Consider the following 16,200-nt stretch of genomic DNA (forward strand, 5'->3'; position numbering starts at 1 on the left):
CAAAGATTCTCAGAGTAAGACTTACAAAGTGTGTGTGTGTGTGTGTGTGTGTGTGTGCACTTTTGCACAGGTGGCGGACAATCGGCGAGATGTGGAACGGGTTAGAAAAGATCTGCCATGTATGCAGTGTCTTATTTATGGCAAGTGCCTCACCAGACATCACACCATTCAACTCCAGACAACCGTGAGAGAGAGGGGAATTACTCTCCATTACTTAAATGCACATAAACTGATACACACGTAGGTTGATAGCCTGTAAGTGGCATTTGACTTCAAAACTGTGTTTGTCTTCAATGAACTTTTTCCATACAAACGAATTACACCCTTTGTTTTGTCTGTAAAGCGTAATGGGAAAGCGGAAATTCTATAAATACTTGGCTAATCTGATATGGAACTGTCCATTCTGGACATACAGGCAAAAGAATTGTCTTTGGGACCTTGCTGTTTAGGAGTTTCACCTGGACAGAGAAGTTTACCTCTGCCACCTGAGGTGTCCTCATCTTCTTGCATACAAAGGACCACAGCACCACGCTGCTCTGGCTGTGTTAAGGAATGTTGATTTCCAAACCAAAGAAGCTAATAAAAGTTTTTGTTTTCACCCAATGAAAGTGTTTTTAATTTGTTTCCTTGTTTTCTAATAGCTCTTTCAATAACAGAGCAAAATTTGAAATTAACATTCTGGATTGTCTATCCCTCTAAAATCTTATTTATATTAAAATTAATTTCGTCACACAAAAGCTTGAATTAAGCATTTCTCTTCACGTGTACAGATTCTGTCTGCCTATTTGCACGTGGGCCAAACTATGTAATAAAGGAAGTTTTTTTTTTTCTTTTTCTTTTAAGAAACATTCATTTTCTAGTTTAAAAATTGGCTGGGCGCGGTGGCTCATGCCTGTAATCCTAGCTCTCTGGGAGGCCGAGGTGGGCGGATTGCTCGAGGTCAGGAGTTCGAAACCAGCCTGAGCAAGAGCGAGACCCCGTCTCTACTATAAATATAAAGAAATTAATTGGCCAACTAATATATATAGAAAAAATTAGCCAGGCATGGTGGCTCATGCCTGTAGTCCCAGCTACTTGGGAGGCTGAGACAGAAGGATTGCTTGAGCCCAGGAGTTTGAGGTTGCTGTGAGCTAGGCTAACGCCACGGCACTCACTCTAGCCTGGGCAACAAAGCGAGACTCTGTCTCAAAAAAAAAAAAAAAAAAATTAACAGCCAACCAGGAATAGCATTTGAGTTGTATTGCCTGCTTATCTTTCCCTATAATTAAAAATGTGCAATATAATTGTGATGAAACCTTATATTTTTGTGTCTTCCTACCCCCACTCCCCCCCTCCCCCCCACATACAAATAGGCCTGCACAGGGGTTTAACTGTGTGCACACTTGAGCACGTGCACACACACACACACACACACACACACACACACACTTTTCTCTAATCGCTTTATGGAAATGACTCCCTTCTTCTGTGCGCTGCAAATTGGCAGCGGCACAGTGAGGATAAACACCATCCTTTTCCCCAGAGCTGGCTTCACCTTGCACCAGCGTTCTGATGTCTCGAGGGGATGCTGAGAAACAGCACCTGTGGGTTGCCCCTGATGGGCGGGCGTTGCTGCCCATCGCGTTCCCACTGCATGGGGAGGGCCCGAGGTTCCACCTGGCCCTACCCCTCCTTGGGTAGTGACAGAGCAGCCCCCAAAGCCTGCAGTGCTTTCTTCTGGGTGTCAGAAAGCATTTCAGTGGGCAATTTGATCTTTTCCATTGTGCCTGCCTCGCCCACGCAGCCCCTCTCTGCTCACTTTCAGAATTTCAGAACGAATCTCTTAGGTAATACAGTAAGTGCTGGAAAGAATAACAAATTCTAGCCACCTTTTTTTTTTTTTAAAAAAAAAACAACTTTATTGAGTTATAATTGACATACCATAAAATTCACCCGTTTTCAGTGTACAGTTGGATGAGTTTAGTAAATTGGTACAGTTGTGCAACCATCACTACGATCATTTTATAATAGGACGTTGGTGTCAGCCCAAAAGGTCCCAACTCACTGTGAGTCTCCAGGCCCAGCACCCTGAGTCCCAGGGAGCCACTGATCTGCTTTCTGTCCATATCAATTTGCCCTCTTTAGAAATAAATATAATTGGAATCTTGTAATATTTACTCTTTTATGCGTGGTTTCTTGCACTTAGCATACTTTTTTGAGTTCCATCCATATTGTTGCAGGTAACAGTAGTTTGCTCCTTTTGGGTGCTCACTAGCGTCCCATGTATGGATATACCATGCTCTGTTTACCCATCCGTCTGTCGATGGTCACTTGGGTTGCTTCCACTTTTCAGCTTTAGTGAATAATGCTGCTATGTACATGGGCATACAAATATTTGTTCGAGTCTCTGCTTTCACTTTTTCTGGGTATATACCTAGAAGTGGAATTGCTGGAGCACAGGGTGATTCTATATTTAATTTTTTGAGGAACTGCTACACCATTTCCCATGGCAGCTGTGTCATTTTACATTCCCATTAGCAAGGCACCAGGGTTCCCATTTCTCCATATCCTCACCAGCACACGTTATTTTCTGTTTTGTTTCTCTCTCTTTTTTTTTTTTTTTTTTTTTTTGAGATAGGGTCTCCTTCTGTTGCCCCAGGCTGGAGTGCAGTGGCATCATCACAGCTCACTGCAACCTCAAACTCCTGGGCTCAAGCGATCCTCCTGCCTCAGCCTCCCAGGTAGCTGGGACTACAGGTGCGCTACCTTGTCCGGCTAATTTTTCTATTTTTGGTAGAGGCGGGGTCTCGCTCTTGCTCAGGCTGGTCTTGAACTCCTGAGCTCAAGCGATCCTGCTGCCTTGGCTCCAAAAGTGCGGGGATTACAGGCGTGAGCCACCACACCTGGCTAAAATTCTTATGCTTCCAATTTTCGCTCTTTGTGTTTACACCAGATTTTTATGTCTTTCCTACTTCTCTTTTGTATTTTGTTGCCATTTAGTTCTAATTTATAGGTGATTTCCTTAACTTTTAATTTTAATCTCTTCGAATCATGTTATTTTTGTTATCAGTTTTAGTTTCTAAGAGCTCTCCCTTGTTTTCAAGTTGGGCCTTTTGAATAGCATTTTACTTCTGTTTCATGGATGAGAAATCGTCTTATCTCTCTGAGGATATTATTGCTGTGTCTATTTTCCTTCCAAATCCCTGTTCTTGTGGGAACTCCTGACCTCCCAGAGTGCTAGGATTATAGGTGTGAGCCACCTCGCCTGGCCACTTGTGTTTGTTTTCGATTGTATCTTCTACTAGAAGGATTTCTTCACCATCTGATGGTCCCTGGCTATTTTGTGTGCAGGGGGAGGGGTCTTGCCGTGGGAGCCCAGGTCACCAGGGGCACTTTTCACTGTGTCCCTCTCGTGTCAGTATGTTGGGGTCCTTTTTTCCCCACCAGAGAAGCACCACGTGATCTCACGCTTGAGCATTGTGGCTGTGGTGGGGGTCGGTGCACTCGGTGTCTGGCATTCTACAAACAGAGCAGGAAGGGGCCATGGTGTCATGGGTCTCCATGTAAGGAGGAGACTTTCATCGAATTCCCCCATTTTTATTCTTTGCCTACCTTCTGTCCTCTGGGGAACCCCTTTCCCTGAGTTCAGAACCTCTTTGGTGTAACTTTTTTCAGAGAAAAGACTTCCAAGTGTGAGGCTTTCATCCTTTAAGTGTGAGGACAGGTAGCCACCCGCTACCTGCCTCGGCAAGGACCCCTGGGACGGCCACACGCTCCGGACATAGACCTCCAATAACCTCGCTTCTTTTGACCCCAACTCCCACGCCCACTGGGCTGCTGGTTGAAAGTTTGTATATTCGCTTACGAGATTGCTAACAACACACCGTCCTGAATACATTGGCTTTGTGTTTAATACCGGTGAGGCGAGTCCATCCTCACTCTTCTTAATTCTCTTGGCCACCCTCAGACATTTTTTATGTGAAAAAAAAAAAAAATCACCAAATGTTTTAAAATCTATAAAATGGTACAGACCTATACATATTTTATAATAATGCAACTTGGTTTCCCAAATAGCCCTGTTGGGATTTCTGGTTGAATTCTTTCTCCTCCTTGTTGTATCTTCCAGACCCTCACCGAGGGCTTGGATGGTGTCAGGCTCTCAAGGAGCAGCTGTTAAATGGAAATAAAACCTCCGACCCCAATGCCTAGGCCTTTTCTATTACACTCGCCGTCTGATCTGTGCTCAGACCACAGAGCCAGCTGGTAGCAGAACCAGAACTCAGGTCTCATAACTCACCATCCGGGACTTCTCGTGCCACTTCTCGTACCTGTAAAACAATTCTCAGCTGTCACCCGCAGTCCCGTGTAAAGGCCATGTCCGAGTGAATGGAAGGTGATGAAGCCGTAGCAGTCGAAGCGTTTTAAAGTCCCCGAGCAATCTCTTTGCCTGGGTCAAACCTTCTCGCTCCCACATGGAGCTCTGGTGTGGGAGAGTGGCACAGGCAGGTGTCGCCTCCAGCCCAGACAGGTCCGTTTACGGCCGGGGCAGAGGGAATACTATCAGGTTTATTTACGTTTTCCCATAGGAGGGGCCGTATTTCAAGGGTGTGAAGATGAGTGCAAAAGTAGAATGGTTTATCTGCCACGTCTGATCCATGTGGAGTTTAAGTAATAAAGTTTATTAGTGCCCCTGATTTAATATGACACATTTCCAGTGCAAATGACTCTGAGATCATCGTGTTCATAAAATATGACAGAAATCTTTTAAGTGTGAGCATAAGTTCTGAATTAATTTAATAACCTAGTCTGGGAAAAGGCATGCGGTTTAAAACATAACATTATGCACCGGGCTCGTCCATTTCTCTTCCGCCCTCCCCGCCCCCATTCCCTTGACTCTTCTGAAAAGCCCGTGTTCCTGTCTCCAGTCGTCTGGCCTCTACTCAGGGTTCGAGGTTTTACCTTCTTCTGGAACATTCTGATTTAACGCTGTTCTTTTTTAAGCACCAAAGAAGCGAGAAAAGCTTCATGTTTCTCTGCTGTACACCTGTTTTTTTTTTTTTTTGAGACAGAGTCTCACTTTGTTGTCCAGGCTAGAGTGAGTGCCGTGGCGTCAGCCTCGCTCACAGCAACCTCAAACTCCTGGGCTCAAGCAATCCTCCTGCCTCAGCCTCCCGAGTAGCTGGGACTACAGGCATGCACCACCATGCCCGGCTAATTTTTTCTATATATATTTTTAGTTGGCCAATTAATTTCTTTCTATTTATAGTAGAGACGGGGGTCTCGCTCTTGCTCAGGCTGGTTTCGAACTCCTGACCTCGAGCAATCTGCCACCTTGGCCTCCCAGAGTGCTAGGATCACAGGCGTGAGCCACTGTGTCCGGCCACCTTCTTTTAATAGAGACTTCCGCTCTCTCAGAGCGTGGATCAAGTTCACCACTCCATGAATCTGTCCCTCCAAAAATCCCAGCCAGCAAGGATGTCTTCTTTTCCCTTCTGGCCTCTCGTTGCGTGGGTCACTTGGAAGGCACGTTTGGCACTTGGTGCTATTCGAGTTACTTCTTACGCTGCAGGTTGTCTTATTTGGTTCTCTATTTCCCGTGGGTAAGTCTCGTCTCCCCTGCCGGGATATAAATGCCGACGGGCGGCAGAGCCTGGTCAGGGGCTCCCGGTGCCGGGTCGGAAGTTCTCAGGGAATTCATGTCTGTCTGGACAAGGGAGAGAACTGGAGCCCCAACTGTGAGGTCAGACGCAGGGCTGGGGTGTGCCAGCCTTCCCCAGGAACCTGGTGTCCCTCAGCTGGGCAGGGTCAGAGGGGCCCGACCCACAGAGGTGCCACCCTCTGGTGTCCCACCCCCTGCACCTTCCATTCCCGGGAGACACCAGCCAGCCCAGCCCCCGCCTGCTCTTAGGACCTCTGCCCGCGGCGCTTTCTCCCGGCTTCTTCCTCCCACTGCAGACGCGGAGCCCCATTTCCTCGCGTCTGATGTCGATTATCTTCTGAAACCAGCTCTAGTGTCATCTTTCCCAGAAAGCGTAGCCCAGTCCCTCAGCTGAAAATTCCCCGTCCCTTCACCAAACCTCACCCAAACCCAATTACATACAGCTCTTTGATGGTACTGGACACTTTTTCTTTTGCATTATTTTATTTTTGTATTAACTCCTTTTTTTTTTTTATTTTCTGTATTGACATTTCTTTTGTTACTGTATCAAACTGTTACAAAATCAGTGGCTTCAAACAACGTAGATTTATTCTACGGTCCTGCAGGTCCGACGTCCAGCATGGGTCTGGCCGGGCTGGAACCGTGCTGGGAGCAGGGCTGTGCCCCTTCCAGAGGCTCCAGGGTAGAGGCCGTTTCCTTGGCTTTTCCGGCTTCCGAAGGCGGCCCACATCCCCCGGCTTGCGGCCCCTGCCTCCATCTTCACAGCCAGCAGCAGTGCATGCCCTCGGTTCTTCCTCCACCGTGGCGTCTCTCCGACCACACCTGGGGAAAGCTCACCACCGCTAAGGATTCCTATGCCAGATGGTGCCCACCTGGACAATCCGGGATAATCCCCCATCCCGACGGCCTTCACCTTAATCACATCTGCGACCTTAATTCCCTTTGCCTTTGGCAGAGAGACACACAGGTTCCCGAGATCAGGCCAGGGACCGCTTTGGGGGCAGGCATCCATCATCCTGCCTCCCGCATCCCACTAACACAGGAAGCTCCCTCGTCTGGCGCAATGCCTAGTTTTCAAAGTCGCGTGAAGTGCGAGGCCCTGTGCGTGGAGCCGGAGCTGCACAGGAAGACCCGGTCTCCACCTTCAGGACGTCTAGAGCCGGGGCCGGGCGCGGTGGCTCACGCCTGTCATCCTAGCACTCTGGGAGGCCGAGGCGGGCGGATCGCTCGAGGTCAGGAGTTTGAAACCAGCCTGAGCAAGAGCGAGACCCCCGTCTCTACTAAAAATAGAAAGAAATTAATTGGCCAACTAATATATACAGAAAAAAAAAATTAGCCGGGCATGGTGGCGCATGCCTGTAGTCCCAGCTACTCGGGAGGCTGAGGCAGGAGGATCGCTTGAGCCCAGGAGATTGAGGTTGCTGTGAGCCAGGCTGACGCCACGGCACTCACTCTAGCCTGGGCAACAGAGCGAGACTCTGTCTCAAAGAAAAAAAAAGTCTAGAGCCAGGTGGGTGAGACAGGAACGTGAGCAGTCACAATCCAAGCATGGTAGTGACAATGGGCGCAGGGAGAGGAGGTGGCCCGGGGCGGGGGTGGGGGGGTGGGGGGGTAGGTGACTCTGGAGGAAGCCAGGGGCCACCGCAGGGAGGAAGTAGCCACTGAGGGCTCCACCACGTGGGTGGCGGGTGGGAGAACCCGTCGCAGCGGAGGGGCGTGGGCACGGCTCGCGGTGAGAGGCGGCGTGGTGTTTGGAGGGTGCTGCCCACGTCCTGGGAGAGCCGGGGGGAGACAGATCCGGGGAGGCTGGCCGGAGCTGGACCACAAAAGATTCTTTTATGCCGAGAAGCTTGGATTCTGCAGCAAGCCAGGGAAGAGCATAGAAAAAGGAGTGAAATGTCAAGAGTGCTGACGTCAGCAGAAGGGCAGGTGGCAAGGGCGATGAGTGTCATCTCTGGGCTTGACAATGGGCAGGTCTCTGGTGTCCGCCCTGGGTGGGGCGGGGGCGGCCCGTGGCGGGAAGATGCTGTAGGCCGGGTCTAAGATTGCTCTACCTTCGGAGGTCACGCTCTGCCACCAGCACCTCCCCTGGAGTTAGGCGTGTGGCAGACACTCAGCAACAGTGTGAAGAATGACCAGAGGGACCAGGCACGTGTCCTGCAGAGGGGATGAAGACACACCTCTGGGACCCACCCGGCCAGGGCTCTCTGCCGTCCAGGGCTACTCGGGGAGGCGTCCGAGGTCACAAGCTCTGTTCCCAACCGCGTGCTTTCTCTCCTGAGGTTGACGGCAGGGGGCCAGCCAGTCAGCACCGCAGGTCCCACTGCCTAACACAGAGCCCTGCTTGACTTCTAGGCTGGGGTCCACATTTCGCCACCTTGCGGGGGGGCGGGGGACCCAGCTTGGAGATGACATTAATTTACATTTCGAATAACGCACTCCAGATCAGAGCCGGCAAGGACTCTAAGGTAGGTACTGTTATTTCCTGGATGGATAAAAATTAAATTCCTTCTTGGCCAGGTGCGGTGGCTCACACCTGTAATCCTAGCACTTTGGGAAGCCGAGGTGGGAGGATCGCTTGAGGCCAGGTGTTCAAGATCAGCCTGAGCAAGAGTGAGAACCCTGGCTCTAAAAAAAAAAAAAACCAAAAAACAAAAAACACCCAGAAAAATTAGCCAGGTATGGGGATATGCGCCTGTAGTCCCGGCAACTCGGGAGGCTGAGGCAGGAGGATCGCTTGAGCCCAGGAGTTTGAAGCTGCAGTGAGCTATAAAGATGACATTGCACTCTAGCCTGGGCAACGGCACAAGACGCTGTCTTGAAAAACAAAAACAAAACCAAAAGCCCTCCTTTCTGTATCCAATAGACAGAATATGCTTTCAGGGCAGTCCTTGGGGGAAGCTCACCAGCCCGCCAGGCAGGGCAATCCCATTTAAGACCGGGGAGCCAAACGTGAGAAAGCAGCTCCTCCGTCTACCTGTCTTCCGGCCATCTGTGGTCACACGCGGGGAGGGCGCTGTGATGCGGGCGTCTTCTCAAGGCTAACACAACTTCCCTGGCAGAGCTGGACCTGTGCTTCCTGCTGAGTCGGGCGCAGGGGCTCGAGACACTGGGCACGAGGGCGAGGGCCCTCTGGAGCCCAGCCGGGCTCCGTGCATGCTTCCGGGTCCTGGGCGTCCCACCTGTGCGCTGCGTGTGGACGCGGGTGCGAGGAAGCGGGTGGCGGAGTCGTGGGGCATCCTCGGGGTGCCGTCTCCCAGCCTCTCCCGCATCCTGGCCTCTGCAGTGAGGCTGTCCCCGACGCCTGTCCCTCTCTGCTGCTTCTCCTGCTGCTCTCTGAGCCCTCGGAATGGGCGGCTTCTTCCTTTGTGCCCCCTGCTCTTGCTTTATTATTTTACTTCCATCCTTTTTTTGCACACGTCTGTCTCCGTCCCTGGCTGTCACGCCTCTCAGCCAGGCCCGGCGTCACACCCGGCTTGGTAATCTCTGCGTCCAGCACCGCGCCGGGACTAGCAGGTTCACTGCGCAGATGCACCGATTTATAAACACCCTGCAAGGCCTCCTCCTCTCTCCACCCTCTCGCCCAATTTCTTCCAGACCAATGATCTCTCAGTTCGTACCAACCGTTTATTTGACAAACATTTATCAAGCGCCTATTATGGTACTTGGTGCTGTGCCTAGATAATGCCTGGATTGCTGTCCCCAAGGAACTTTATGTGCAGTTGAGAATAGAGGTGGGCCGACCGACTGGGAAGTGAGATAGGTGCTGTTATAAACAGCCCCAGAAAAATAAAGGTCGTTTTTAATAACCTTTGGAAATGTGTTTTAGTGACGGTTTTATCATTTGGGTGCTGGTATTAAATTTTAATGAAGCTGAATGTAAAACTCTGAATTTGCTTTCCTTTCGTGTTGCAGATTAAGTGTATTTTCTTCTAAATTAGAAAGTAATGTACCCATTGAAGAAATTCAGGAAAACATAAAAGTATAAAGGAGAAATAAAATTATTAATCCACATTCAGAGATAACTACTGGTAACTCTTTGGTGTGGATCCTTCTAGCCCGTTGTTCATTCTTACCTGTGTATTATCTCTTTATGGGGCTGTCACTGTTTTAGGAAAAAAACCCAAGATATAACTGGAATCATGAGTTTTCATTCTTTTTCCCTCTTTGGTTGTGAACGTTTTCTTTTATCATTAAATGCCATGGAGAATATAATTATCAATAACTATGCAAAGTAACGGGACCATGATTAAAATGAAAACTGTTCTTACTGCTTTGGGCTTATATTGTTTTTGATTTTTATTTATTATAATCAGAGGGAAAATCTTTGTACAAAATTCTATGTTCTTTGTATATATATATTTTTTCCTCTTGGGTCAGTCATCTTTTTCCTGTTGATTTCCCCCTTACATGTCAGGAGCGTTCATCTTCTGACTTATTTAGCAGAAAGCCATCCTGGCCGATCACTTGAGCCCAGGGGTTCAAGGCTGCAGTGAGCTAGGATGCCGCCACTGTACTCTAGCCCAGGTGACAGAGGGAGACCCTGTCTCAAAAAAATATATATATTATAATATATATACATATATTTTATAATATAATATAATAATAATATATAAAAATATATATTTTTTCCTGCTTTGTCTTTTGCCTTTTTTTTTTTTTTTTTTTTGAGACAGAGTCTCACTTTGTTGCCCAGGCTAGAGTGAGTGCCGTGGCGTCAGCCTGGCTCACAGCAACCTCAATCTCTGGGGCTCAGTGATCCTCCTGCCTCAGCCTCCCGAGTAGCTGGGACTACAGGCACGCGCCACCATGCCCGGCTAATTTTTTGTATATATATTTTTAATTGGTCAATTAATTTATTTCTATTTATAGTAGAGACGGGGTCTCGCTCTTGCTCAGGCTGGTTTCGAACTCCTGACCTTGAGCAATCCACCCGCCTCGGCCTCCCAAAGTGCTAGGATTACAGGCGTGAGCCACCACGCCCGGCTGTCTTTTGCCTTTTAACTTGGCTAATGTCAGACTCTTAAAGCTAGAAAGAGTCTTCGAGGACTTTTGCTCTGTCTCATCTGAAAAACAAGGAGGACACCAAAGCCAAAATATTTAAGTGACCCCCAAATCACCCAGCCAGAGTGTGACTCCTACATGGGGTCCTGGGCTTTTGGTGTTCAAAACTCTCAGTTTCACCCCTCCATCAATGCACCAGTACCGATTGTAGACCACGGCTCTTGGCTTTCTAGTGGTTTCTGGTGCTTTCAACTGTGTCCTATAGGGAGGGCAGGGACTGTCTCTCAGAGCTACTCTCTACCTACCCCACCCAGTTTCCAATCTCCTGCATTAGTTAACAGGCTAGTTAACACGTTAGTTAACAGCTGCCCGGAATTTCGCAGTTCCTTAATAAATGCTCATTGGTTGACACACTGGTTTCTGAGGAGTTATCGATAAGGAACATATACACATCGCATTTGACGCTTACAATAAGTCCGTAAAGAGGGTGAGGCTCATATCAGCATCCCCGTTTTATGGATGAGGAAACTGAGGACAGGATGATTTAAGGGGCTTATTCAAGATGTCACAGCCAGGCCGTGGGGGAACCAGGATGGCAATAAAGTTCCTTTGACTGCAGGCTCTTTGCTCCGCTGCACTGACCTCTCTCCCAGGGCCCCCTTGCTCCTGCCCACGCCCCCAGCCGGGCGAAAGGCTGGCAGCTCTTTTTAACGCTTGGATGGCAGAAGCCAGAGGCCCACGGGTCTCTGGGGGGAGTCAGGGCCACAGAGCCAGGTCTTGGCTGAGTTTCCTGATGGAAAAATCAGAAGCCCCGAAAAAGGAGCCCAACTCCAGGGGTGTGGAGAGGTCAAATAAAACTCAGCCTAGGTTTTGTTTTTTCTTTCCATTTCAAGAAATCGAGGTGAAATTCACATAACATGAAAGTAAGGCTCTTCAAGTGACCGATTCCGCGGCGTGTACTCATTCACGATGCTGCGCAGCACCACTCTGTCTGCCTCCGAAACATTTTTTTTGTTTGGAAACAGTCTTGTTCTGTCAGCTGGGCAGGAGGGCAGGTGGCATCATCATAGCTCACAGCAACCTCAAATTCCTGGGCTCCTGCGATCCTCCTGGCTCGGCCTCCCGAGTAGATGAGACTACAGGTGTGGCCAGGACGCGGCTAATTTTTGTATTTTTATTGGAGATGATCTCGCTCTTGCTCAGGCTGGTCTCAAACCCCTGGCCTCAAGCCATCCTCCCTCCTCGGCCTCCCAGGGTACTAGGATCACAGGTGTGAGCCACCACACCCGGCCCTCTCCAAAGCATTTCCACCACCCCAAAATAAAACCCTGCAGGCAAGAAGCAGGTCCTCCCCTTCCTCCTCGCTCCTGACAACCACTAATCTACATTCCGTCTCTTCGGACTTACCTATTCTGGATGTCTCATAGGAAGGGAACCCTACGCTATGTGGCCTTTTGTGCCTGGCTTCTGTCACTTGGCCTGATGTTTCCAGGCTGCATCCTCGCTGTAGCTTCAGCACTTCATTCCTCCTCATGCCTGAGTTCCACCCGATCGCGTGTGCGTCACGGTTTGTTTATGCGCTCGCCTGTTGGTAGACACCTGGGTTGTCTCTACTCAGCCCGGGCGTTGAGGACAAGGGCTTCGGAGAGCCAGAATCCCTCTCGTCACCCTAAAGCCAAAGCCCTCTCTAGATCCGGTCCTGATCTCTCGAGGTGGGCATGGGGGGGTCTCCTCTTGGCTCTTGAACCGGACTCCAGGTGGAGACCCCCGAGAGCCGGGAGCAGAGTGGGGCTGTGAGCCGTGAGGGTGTTCCCTCTTTGGGGACCTCCAGGCCCCTGGTGTGGGTGGCCGTGGGGACACGATGGGGACCGTGGCCTCCGTCTTGGTCGAGGGCTGCTCTCCCCATTACCCCCCCCCGCCCCCCGCAGGCAGGAGAGGCGCCCCCATAATCACCTCTCTCCTCCACTTCGTTAAGGGCTTCAATTAGCGCACGGGCTGGGGGCGCTTTGTCCGCAGGCAGCATCGAGCCGACGCGTTTATGAACTGCCCGGCGAGCTCTGGGAGGAACTTTGCATATTTTACATTTAATAACTTGCCTCTCGTTTTCACTTATAATGTTAATGATGATTTGGGGGGGTGCTCTCGGAGAGCGCAGGGAAGGAGAGAAAGAGACGGCGACTTTGACGCGGAGAGATGGCAGGACGTGCGGCAAAGGGCTGAGCTCCCTCGCTCCTGCGTCTACCTGCCCGCCCCGCCCGGACAGGTGAGGGGACCGGCACGCAGAGGCAGGGGGACCTTCCCTGGCCTCGCAGACGGCTGTCTCCACGGAGGCCGCCTCGGCCTGCTGTGAACATCTCCGTGGTCTGCTGGGATTGTCGGGGTCCAGGGGCGCTTGGTGGCCTCTAGGGGGGACAGTCCCCAGAGTGGGTTCCTCCTCGCTCCCTTTCCTCCCACCCACAGGCCTGCCTCACGTGAGCTTCTCCTCGGGCCTGGCCGCGGGTGGGACAGACGCCCGATGGGGTGCGGGGGGATGGGGTTTATGACCCAGGAAGTGTTTCATCGGGTGCTTTGTGCTGTGTGGGTTTTGCTCTCGGAGTCCCCTAGCATCTTTCAAAACAGGTGTTTCAGTGAGTCCCCACTTAGTGACTCCTCATTTTGGATTTGAGGACCCCAAAGGTCCAGAAAGGCTGAGTGACCTTCTCAAGGTCACTGGCTGGTGAGGGGTGGCACTTGAGGGGCATGGTGGTGGGGAGTGGTGGGGACGGTTATGCTCCTGGATCCCCTGGTTCGGCTTGGCTCCCAGCCCGGGGCTGCCCCTCTGCATGGTCCTGGGCAAATTATTTTGCTTTCCTGGGGCCCGCTATGGTCCTCTGTGAAACAGGAAAAATAAGAATCCCCATCACACAGGGTTGCTGGGGGATTTTCTCAAGATCAGGTTCATGAAAGCACTTGGTAAACACCGAATAGCTATATGTATACTAACTATTATTATTATTATTATTTTTGAGACAGAGTCTCACTCTGTTGCCCCGGCTAGAGTGCTGTGGCATCAGCCTAGCTCACAGCAACCTCAAACTCCTGGGCTCAAGCGATCCTGCTGCCTCAGCCTCCCAAGTAGCTGGGACTACAGGCATGCGCCACCATGCCCGGCTAGTTTTTTCTTTATATATATTAGTTGGCCAATTAATTTCTTTCTATTCATAGTAGAGACGGGGTCTCGCTCTTGATGAGGCTGGTCTCGAACTCCTGACCTTAAGCAATCCCCCCACCCCCACGCCCCGGCCTCCCAGATGTATACTAACTATTGGTGACCCCCTGCTGAGAGTCTCCCTGTCCTGTGGCACCGTGGGGTGGAGTCTAGAACAGGAACTGGAAACCTTTTCGGAAAGGGCAGGTTGGCACGCATTCCAGGTGTGTGCCGTGCCTGCTGTCCCCTCTCGGAACGGCTCAGCTGCACTGTTGTGCCAAGAAAGCAGCCCCAGACAACGGCGTAATTGAATGGGCGTGGCTGTGCTCTAGTGACACTTTGTTTACAAAAGCAGGCCGTGGTCGGATTTGTCCTGCAGGCCGTGGTCCGCCGTTTGTGGACCCCGTGCCTCTGCTCCCAGGGCAGCAGGGTTGCGGGGCTGCGAGCACTGGGTTGAGAACGCAGCGTTGTCGTGTAGGAACGTCCGCTGACCACGCCCGTGCTGAGACGTGTCCACCGTGGACGTTTTTTTTTTAACCTGCAAATTATCCCTACCAAGAATGTGTGTCGTGTTCAAAGCTCAGCTGCACCCGGCCTCCCGGGGGCACCTCTAAGGGAGACGGCACAGGCCCGGGCCGTGCTCTGGGAGCCTGGCTCAGCTCACGCTTAGAGGAAAAGCTCCTGCTCGCCCCAGCTGCTCTCATCTGCCCTGGTCGAGGAAGCGTCCCTGCACCAAAGGTTTTGTGCTTGGAGAGAGTATCCTGCTTTCCTCCATGCTGGCTCGTCCCTGAACGTTTCCGAGGCCATCCTCCTGGAGGTTAAGGCAGGGAGGGCAAAGGGAGAGGAAAGAGAGCCCAGAAAGTTCCGGGCATGGGAGGCGGCTGCTGGGCGGGGCGTGGCAGCAGCCACTGCTTTTCTCGTTCACCAGCTGCACGCACGCCGGGCTTTGATGTTGGAGTCTCACAGACACCAGATCTAATCTTCCCACCTTCCCAGGTAAATCATGACTGCCTTCTCACAGGAGAGGAGCAGAGCCCCAGAGAGCTTAGTGTACCTGCCCGAGGGAGTGAGACGTGGAGTCGGGGCTCGGTCCTGATCTGCGATTCCCAAGCTCATTACCTTTCTGCTGCACCTTGTTGCCAGGCAGCTGGATTGGGTCTGCACAGCTCATCGGAAACCTGCGTTCACCTGCTCCCTCCACGCCCTCCTTCTCTGGGGCACACCTGGGAAGCGGCGTGGTAGAGCTGGAACAAGAGCGGACAGAAAACCAGGCATCCCGATGGGGCTCTGCTCCTCCCAAATGGCTGTTCGACCTTGGGCAAGCCACAGCCTCAGTTTCCCCATATCTGTACGCTGAGACTGTCTGGAAGGTACCTTCCAGCTCTGTGATTCCCAGAGCTTTTCTGCAAATAGTCTGTGACAGCCAATTGTTCTTCTGGCTGCTGGACGGGAGGGAGCGAGGGAGGGAGCGAGGCAGTTGGAAAGCAAACTCAATCAATTCTGAGCCCAGACCGAAGCCTAAGAGATAGGGCGTGGCGTGCTGAAAGATGACGGCTGGCAAAAATCATTAGAAGCATCTTTCAACAATCTATACGCCGTTATCGATCTTGTTATAGATCATCTTCTTCCATTCCTCCCCCTACCTTTTTTTTTCCCCCCAAGATCTTCTGGATCAATACGGCAAGTGCATTGAGACTGTAGCAACACATTTAAAACCTTATAAAAGGTTATTTAGTTGCTAACAGTGCAGTGGTTTCTGCAAAGCCTGCCAAAAGGTTACAGCTTTTTGGGGATCATAAATTACAGACGACAGGAAAAAAGTAAGTGCGGTTTTCTTTATTGTCTTGATGATGGATGGACTCCTGAACAGGGCAGAAAATACATCATATCACCTTTAATGGGCGTGCATTTCTGCAGCCATAACTCACAATTTTAAAATAGAAAATGGTGAAATATGGCGTTGTATATTCCGCTCGTGACATATTTATGAGTCCTTGCCTTCTTATAAATACAGTGATTGCTATTTCAAAGCACCATGTCAGGTATGAGCTGAGCACAAACAGCTGGCGCGGCTGAAAAATTATAGCCAGAGTGGACGTTTTCAAAAACTCTCTCTTGCAGCAGTAAATTTACAGTGTTTGCACTAACTGTTATTAAAACCAAATCCATATCTTGGCAACAGGAATCCATTGCTCAGTACCAGCTGGAGTGACAGTGTGCCCAGACAGCTGGGGTGAGCTGTGAACTTGGCCACCGTGCACATCGAGGACGGAAGGTCAGGGGCCTCGGATTGAAACCAGGGGGTTCCCGGGTTTGGAGCCCACGCCTGGGACCCTGCTGGGCACGCCTCTGTTTCCCTGCCTGACGCTTG

The sequence above is a fragment of the Microcebus murinus genome, chromosome 24 (genome assembly GCF_040939455.1).
Source record: "Microcebus murinus isolate Inina chromosome 24, M.murinus_Inina_mat1.0, whole genome shotgun sequence".
NCBI lineage: Eukaryota > Metazoa > Chordata > Mammalia > Primates > Cheirogaleidae > Microcebus > Microcebus murinus.